Here is a 7,976-nt window from a genome sequence, read left to right as displayed (position 1 = left end):
ATATGGAAATGAATGAGTTAAATTTTTGTTTCGATCATCCAACTATTTCTCCTAAGAAGAATATCAAAACCAAAGCGATTAAGCAGTCTAAAATTAATATATTGCATGAATGCTCAAGCCTTTTTAGCAGTATAGTTGTTTATTTTAAACGAGTCGGAACGATACAATACCTGTAAGTCAAATACCTCATTACAGCGTTAAAGTAAAGAGCAGGTTGTCAAGTCTAGTATTCCATACTATCTAAGCATTATAAGGGCTCACATCTTATCTCGATATTTGTAGGTTAAATTGTATGTTGAAGAACATTTTACTAAACAGATCACACCAACGTTGAAGTTTAAAAATTGGATTCTATGTCGAAGGTTTAGCTTTAACTATTTCTTAATAAATACTAGTTGATTAGGTTGCCAAGAACTTTATTTACATCACTCCATTTGTATCATTGTTACAATTTGAAGCAAATAATTAACAAACATTTTGTTATTAACCTACCCTGCAGTCCCGAGTGGAGGGGTTAGTACAGAGAATAGAGTGCCTAGAAATGGATCTATTGGATTACCGCTCCTGTTTGCCAAAATCATATAATCAGCCGATACCGCCTGAAGCAAGCACAAAACTACTGCAAAGAAAATAGTTTAACAAATCCAATATTAAAACCCTTAGTGACTTACCGAAAGTAACAACTAAGGTGACACAAAGCATTTTCTGGAAGATAGTCTAATTCATCAACTGTTAAGATGCCATTTATGGCTTTGCTTATATAGTGAGTTTGCTGCTTTTACAAATTTAATAGTTGATATATTTTAATTACCGTAAAAAATGCTGGAAAAATGTCGCACAATTTTTACAAGGCCAATTTTACGCCAAAAATAATCATAAAAAAATTATTTTTACACACCCGATTATATAAATAGCTGTAGATAATTTTGTACCGAAAATATTTTTAAATCTCTGAGATATTTTACGAAGTACCTATTCTTAATATAATTTGCCTCTGTATCTAAAATAGGTTCTATCGAGCGTATTGTGTGATAGACTAAAGCCCATCGTCAACAAACTGATTGGACCTTATCAGTGTGGCTTTAGACCTGGAAAATCGACAACTGACCAGATATTCACCATGCGCCCAATCTTGGAAAAGACCCGAGAAAAGAGGATCGACACACACCACCTTTTTGTCGATTTTAAAGCTGCTTTCGACAGCACGAAAAGGAGTTGCCTTTACGCCGCGATGTCTGAATTTGGTATCCCCGCAAAACTAATACGGCTGTGTAAATTGACGTTGAGCAACACCAAAAGCTCCGTCATGATTGGACCTCTCCGAGCCGTTCGATACCAAACGAGGTTTCAGACAAGGTGACTCACTATCGTGCGACTTCTTTAACCTGATGCTAGAAAAAATTATAAGAGCTGCAGAGCTAAACCGAGAAGGTACAATCTTCTACAAGAGTGTACAGCTCCTGGCGTACGCCGATGATATTGATATCATCGGAAGCAACAACCGCGCCGTTTGTTCTGCTTTTTCCCGCATGGATAAGGAGGCGAAGCGAATGGGTCTGGAGGTGAATGAGGACAAGACGAAATATCTCCTGTCATCAAACAAACAGTCGGCGCATTCGCGTCTTGGCTCCCACGTCACTGTTGACAGTCATAACTTCGAGGTCGTAGATAATTTCGTATACCTGGGAACCAGCATCAACAACACGTACAATGTCAGCCTCGAAATCCAGCGCAGAATAACTCTTGCCAACAGGTGCTACTTTGGACTGAGTAGGCAATTGAACAGTAAAGTCCTCTCTCGACGAACCAAAATCAAGCTCTACAATTCGCTTATCATTCCCGTCCTGCTTTACGGTGCAGAAGCTTGGACGATGTCAACATCAGATGAGACGACACTAGGAGTTTTCGAGAGGAAAATTTTGCGCAAGATTTATGGTCCTCAGAACATTGGCAACGGCGAATACCGCAGACGATGGAACGATGAGCTGTACGAGTTATACGACGACATTGACATAGTTCAGCGAATAAAAAGACAGCGGCTACGCTGGCTAGGTCATGTTGTCCGAATGGACGAAAACACTCCAGCCCTTAAAGTGTTCGATGCAGTACCCGCCGGAGGAAGCCGAGGAAGGGGAAGGCCTCCACTCCGTTGGAGGGACCAGGTGGAGAGCGACCTGGTTACACTTGGGATCTCCAACTGGCGCCGAACTGCGAAGGAGAGAGACAGGTGGCGCACTATCGTCGATTCGGCTATAACCGGCTAAACGGTTGCAACGCCAATCACATACATACATCTAAAATAGGTAAAATTTTCAAACAATCGGAGGTCTTTATACTGTATATAATATGTAAGATATCTAAGTAAAATTAAGAGAAAGTATATTCGTGGATATAATCTAGCTTCGTGGCGAAAACTAGTGAAATCGGTCCAGAAATTACCCTAGATATTACAGCTAGTAAACTTTATGATGAATATGTGGATCAAATTGGATGTTATACTAATACAAATTTAATAAATAAATTGGGAGAGTATAAAATGTTCGGTTACTTTGATCTTACTTTTTTCTTTATTTTTGTCTGAGAATCCTTAGAAATATTTTTCACATTATCTATATATATAAAAAGAAGTTACATTTCCTTGGTAATCTTATAACTCAAGAACCGCCGAATCGATTGACACAAAAATTTTAGAGTTCGTTCCTACCTATAAGGAGGTGGTTTGTGTGAAGTTTGTTTGGAATCGGTGCAGCCGTTCCTGAGTTTGACATTTTTTTGAGTAAATACACTGTACGAAAATCAAATATTTTCAATACGATTTATCAATTTTACATCGTGCTCTCATTGCGAACAGAATATTAATTTGCTGTCATTGGAATTCAGTTGACAGTTTTCTTATGTGCTTTGAGTTCTTTTATATCTTGCTCTCATTTTGAACAAACATACTTTTGGTGAGTGTTAACCATTTATAGTTCAATTGCCAAGCGTTACTTAATTTTCACAATTTTAATTTGATCTCATTTTCCGGTGAGTGTTTTCTTTATTTGCACAATTGAGGTTAAGTCCAGCGTGAGTGTATGTGAATTCATATTTCCACGCACACACATTGAAGTTGGAATTAAATGTATAATTTTTTCTAGAAATAATTTTCAATGTATTGCTTTTACATTCAATTAGTCATACACTGTACTGTAAGAATGCCACGTTCAAGACGACCAAACATTGGCAGACGTTCACGTCAATCAAATGCTACAGCGTTAAATCGAAGATCACAAAGTGAAGAAGATCGTGTTCGACGAAAAGAAATGGAAACATAACGACACATGCGGAGAACTCACTTGGATAATAGTTAAGCACCAAGAAACCGTCGTGGGCGTACGTCCGTTTATGATATACGTCAAATGGAACACGCGGCTTTCAATTACGATGCTACCATTGATTACAGCATGTATGCCTACATTGGCCAGATGAATATAGAATGTATACATTGCAAAGCATTTAAATTCATAAACGAAACGCCTGGAATGTGTTGTGCTGGTGGGAAAGTCAAATTACCGGTGCTAAAACTTCCGCCAGAACCTTTGCATTCATTGGTTTTTGGTAATTCGCCAACATCAAAGCATTTCCTCTTAAATATTCAAAAATACAATTCATGCTTTCAAATGACATCTTTTGGAGCTACAAATATTATGAAAGATGGATTTATGCCAACGTATAAGGTGATTTCTTCGTATGGAATTAGCAATATCATTTTTAATTTATGTGTCGTCCCTGTGTTCGATGTTTTTAGAAGTTAAGATCCGTTATCATCTATATATTTCTCGACCGTTACAGATTCAAGGTCAAATATACCATAGAGCTGGGTCTTTGCTACCATTACCAGATGGTGATCATAAATTTTTGCAAATATATTGATGGTGAGAATCGTGAATTAAATAAGCGCTGTGCAATTTCGACGAATACGAGAAGATCAATCGTGAATGAATTGCAAACATTTTTTCATCAACACAATGAATTGGTGAAATTGTTTAAAGTGGCACTCGAACGGATGCCCTCCGATGCCCTCCGATGGCCACAAAATCATAATAAAAGCCGATAAAACACCAATTGGGGAGCACACCAGACGATTCAATGCACCATCGATTGATGAAGTAGCCATTGTTGTGGTTGGCGAACAGTTTCAGTCACGAGACATTGTTTTGTATCGTAGAAATGAGAATTTACAACGTATTTCAGAACTCCATCGCTGTTATTATGCATTGCAATACCCCATTTTGTTTTGGAGAGGGGACGATGGCTTTCACATCAACATACCAATGATAAATCCAACAACTGGTACATATACATTTTATTTTGTTTAACACGTTCGCGTTCATTTGAATTTAGCGGTCACTTAATTTTTCCATACAAATTTGAAGAGCGGGAATTCCCGCTTTTTTTCTACAGGTTAATTTTTTTAAATAGTCTGAACAAATTAGGGAATTCCCGCCATTACCACATGAATTTCCTATGCACTTTTGTCGGGATTTCCCGCATTTCGTTTTATTGAAACTTCCCCTCAACAAACCACAAATGACTGGCACGTTAACTTTGAATGGGGATTCCTCAAATTAAATTTGTTTGAATTGCGGTTGGCCTGTCAGGGATGGTAGTTCACGACTTTACCAACACTAAAAATGTGCAGCGATAAGAAGTGAACCATTTTTGAAGGTAGAAAAGCCCTATTCAAATAGCGCGAGAATTCCCGCAATTGTTTTATTGAAGGAAACATGAATGACGGGAATTCCCGCAATTTACGCGAATGTGCTAAATATGATTTATAAATCATTTTCATTCGCTAATTAATTTTTGCAATACAGGTCAATAATCAACAAAAAAAGTCAGTGCGATGAATTTTTATTCGTACCGATTGATGATTCGCCCTCAAGAAACAAATTTAATTTGCGATGCAATCAACTTTCGCATCAATATATCGTCGATATGTACGCCACAATTGAAAGTGAGCGATTAAATTTCATCCGTTACAATCAAGCCCGATTAAGATCAGAGGAATACATACATTTGCGTGACGCAATAATCAATGATGTAAATGTGAATGATATCGGCCGTTTAACAATTTTACCATCATCATATGTTGGTAGCCCACGTCATATGCATGAATATACGCAAGATGCGATGACATATGGACGAAATTATGGACGACCGGATCTATTCATAACATTTATGTGCAACCCGAAGTGGGTCGATGTGTCTGATTGTTTACTTGATGGTCAGGTGCCAAAAGATCGGCATGACATAACTGCCCGTGTATTCCAACAAAAATTGAAAAAAATTGGAGAGAAGTGCGGTGCTTTATGTATACCATAGAGTGGCAAAAAAGAGGCTTACCTCACGCACATATTTTGATTTGGTGCGTAAACAAACTAACCCCTGATATGATTGATACCTTCATATCGGCCGAAATTCCAGATCAAACCATGGACCCAATGATCCTGCATTGCTGCTGACATTGGAAATGTATAATGAAGCCTTGATAATGATCGAAGATTTGTGCCTTACGATTGCAAATAAGGGCAATTAGGATTGACTCCACCAAATCGTCCAATGCATGATTTATTTGAACGAGAATAGCAACGCGAACTGCAATGCGATCGTAATGAATTGCGTGCGTTCGTACAAACGTATACTCCACAATTAAATGATCAACAAAAATATGTATATGACACAGTGATGCAAGCTGTCAATGACAACACTGGTGGATTGTATTTTTTGGATGTACCTGGCGGCACTGGAAAAACATTTTTGATTTCATTAATACTGGCAACGATTCGGTCGGAACAAAAAATCGCATTGGCACTTGCTTCTTCCGAAATTGCAGCTACATTACTTGATGGCGGCCGCACAGCACATTCCGCCTTGAAATTGCCATTGAGCATGCAAGCAATTGAAACACCAACATGCAATATTTCAAGGAGTTCTGGAATGGCTAAAGTCTTGCAACAAACATCCATTATTTTATGAGACGAATGGCCAATGGCCCATAAAAAATCTTTGGAAGCCTTAAATCGAACATTACAAGATTTGAGACGGAGTTTACAGCTGTTTGGCGGTGCATTAATATTGTTATCTGGTGATTTTCGTCAAACGTTGCCTGTTATTCCGAGATCAACACCAGCTGATGAAATTAATGCATGTTTGAAAAGTTCATTTTTGTGGGCACACGTACAAATGCTTTCGTTGACGACCAATATGCGTGTGCGTCTTAAAAATGATTCTTCAGCACGTGAGTTTTCAAAGCAATTGCTGAAGATTGGCGATGGAAAAATGGCAAGTGATCAAAATGGGCTTATCACGTTACCGAATAATTTTTCAATAATTGTATCATCAAAAGAAGAACTCATTGATCGCGTTTTTCCAAATATTGCTCAAAATTATAATAACCATGATTGGTTACGAGAACGTGCAATTTAAGCACCAAAAAATGCCAATGTCAATGAAATCAATTTCCACATCCAGGAAAAATTGTCAGGTAATTCGGAAACGTATAAATCCATTGATACTGCTATGAATGATGAAGACGCAGTCAATTATCCGGTTGAATTTTTAAATTCTTTGGAACCACCAGGCATGCCACCGCATAATTTGAATTTGAAAATTGGTTCATCGATTATACTTCTTCGAAATCTTAATGCACCGAAACTTTGTAACGGGACGAGACTTTCAGTGAAGAAATTGATCCCAAATTTAATTCAAGCAACAATTCTCACTGGCAAAGCAAAAGGTGAAATTGTACTAATATAGCGCGTCCCATTAATACCAACGGACATGCTATTCGAATTTAAACGTCTTCAATTTTCTGTTCGGCTATCTTTTGCTATGACCGTCAACAAAGCCCAAGGGAAAACGCTCCAGGTGTGTGGAGTTAATTTAGAGGAAGCTTGCTTTTCTCACGGTCAACTGTACGTTGCATGTTCGAGAGTTGGAGCCACGAAAAATGTGTTTATTTATGCAGCACAAAATTGAACATTGCTTTTCTTTTTCATTATTGTGTTAAGAAATCAAATCTTTTAAGCAATCAATTTTTTGCGTAGAGAAGCGCGCCGGGTAACGCTAGTTTCATATATTTAAGATTCACAAAATAATAACTGGATTATTTTAAGAATAAATATATTCTCCTAACTCATCAACTAACGCTTATATTTGCATAAAGCACAAGATTTCTTTAATAATTTTTTTTTGTTGCGAAAACTTTTCCGCATATTTTAAAATTTATGAAGGTTTTTATATCTATGAATATGTGTATATATTTATGTCGCGTGACATAAAAAAGACAGCTGTTGCATTGTGAATTTTTAGGCGCAAGAAGATGGAAAACTTTGCTAAGCCATAGAAGAGTAATTATAATTTAATGCACTGAAAGAAATATCCTCATAGGTTTACAAAATTTGACTACCCAACCTTTGAAAAATACGTAACTTTTCAAGAATACCTTGAAACACTCAATAGAACTACATAACATAACTTCTAATGAACCTAAAAGACAATTTAGACATGGCAGTAAATATATTTAACATACTCCATTAAGCATCGGAACGACTTCAGTAGCCGAGTAAAATCTCAAATTTAGTTCTTTATAACTTGAGATCATGTTCTGGTATTAGTTCTGTAACTATTTTAATGATATTATAAAAAAATATTCCTTCGAGAGAAATTTAATAAAACAACTTAACGAGCTTCAGTGTTCTTTTTAAAACAGATATAGAGGCTGCTAGACACTTCACTTTCAGTGTTGAAAAATGTAGAAATACAATTTTTCAAAATTTTAGATTAATGTATTGTAGGTTTTAATGGAAAATATGGGCGCGATTCCTTAAATTATGAAAGAGTTTATGGAATTCTATAAAACACATATATCTTTGTACCATATATAACTTTGGCAGTAACAGGTTTTCTCTATTGAAACCTCGAATGATCACCAA

The 7,976-nt window shown here is 36.9% G+C and overlaps 1 long non-coding RNA gene across 1 annotated transcript; it reads right to left on the bottom strand.

Moving 5' to 3' along the window:
• Positions 1-399: 399 nt before the first annotated feature.
• LOC114804664 (uncharacterized) lies at positions 400-773 on the bottom strand. Its single transcript, XR_003752788.2, has 2 exons — positions 672-773; positions 400-619 (listed from the first exon to the last, which is right to left on the bottom strand). It is a non-coding gene; the product is annotated as an uncharacterized LOC114804664 (long non-coding RNA).
• Positions 774-7,976: the final 7,203 nt, after the last annotated feature.

This window comes from Zeugodacus cucurbitae, chromosome 5 (assembly GCF_028554725.1).
Source record: "Zeugodacus cucurbitae isolate PBARC_wt_2022May chromosome 5, idZeuCucr1.2, whole genome shotgun sequence".
In the NCBI taxonomy this organism is placed as follows: domain Eukaryota; kingdom Metazoa; phylum Arthropoda; class Insecta; order Diptera; family Tephritidae; genus Zeugodacus; species Zeugodacus cucurbitae.
Note: the sequence above shows the minus strand (reverse complement) of the source record. Positions and strands in the feature narration are given on the sequence as shown.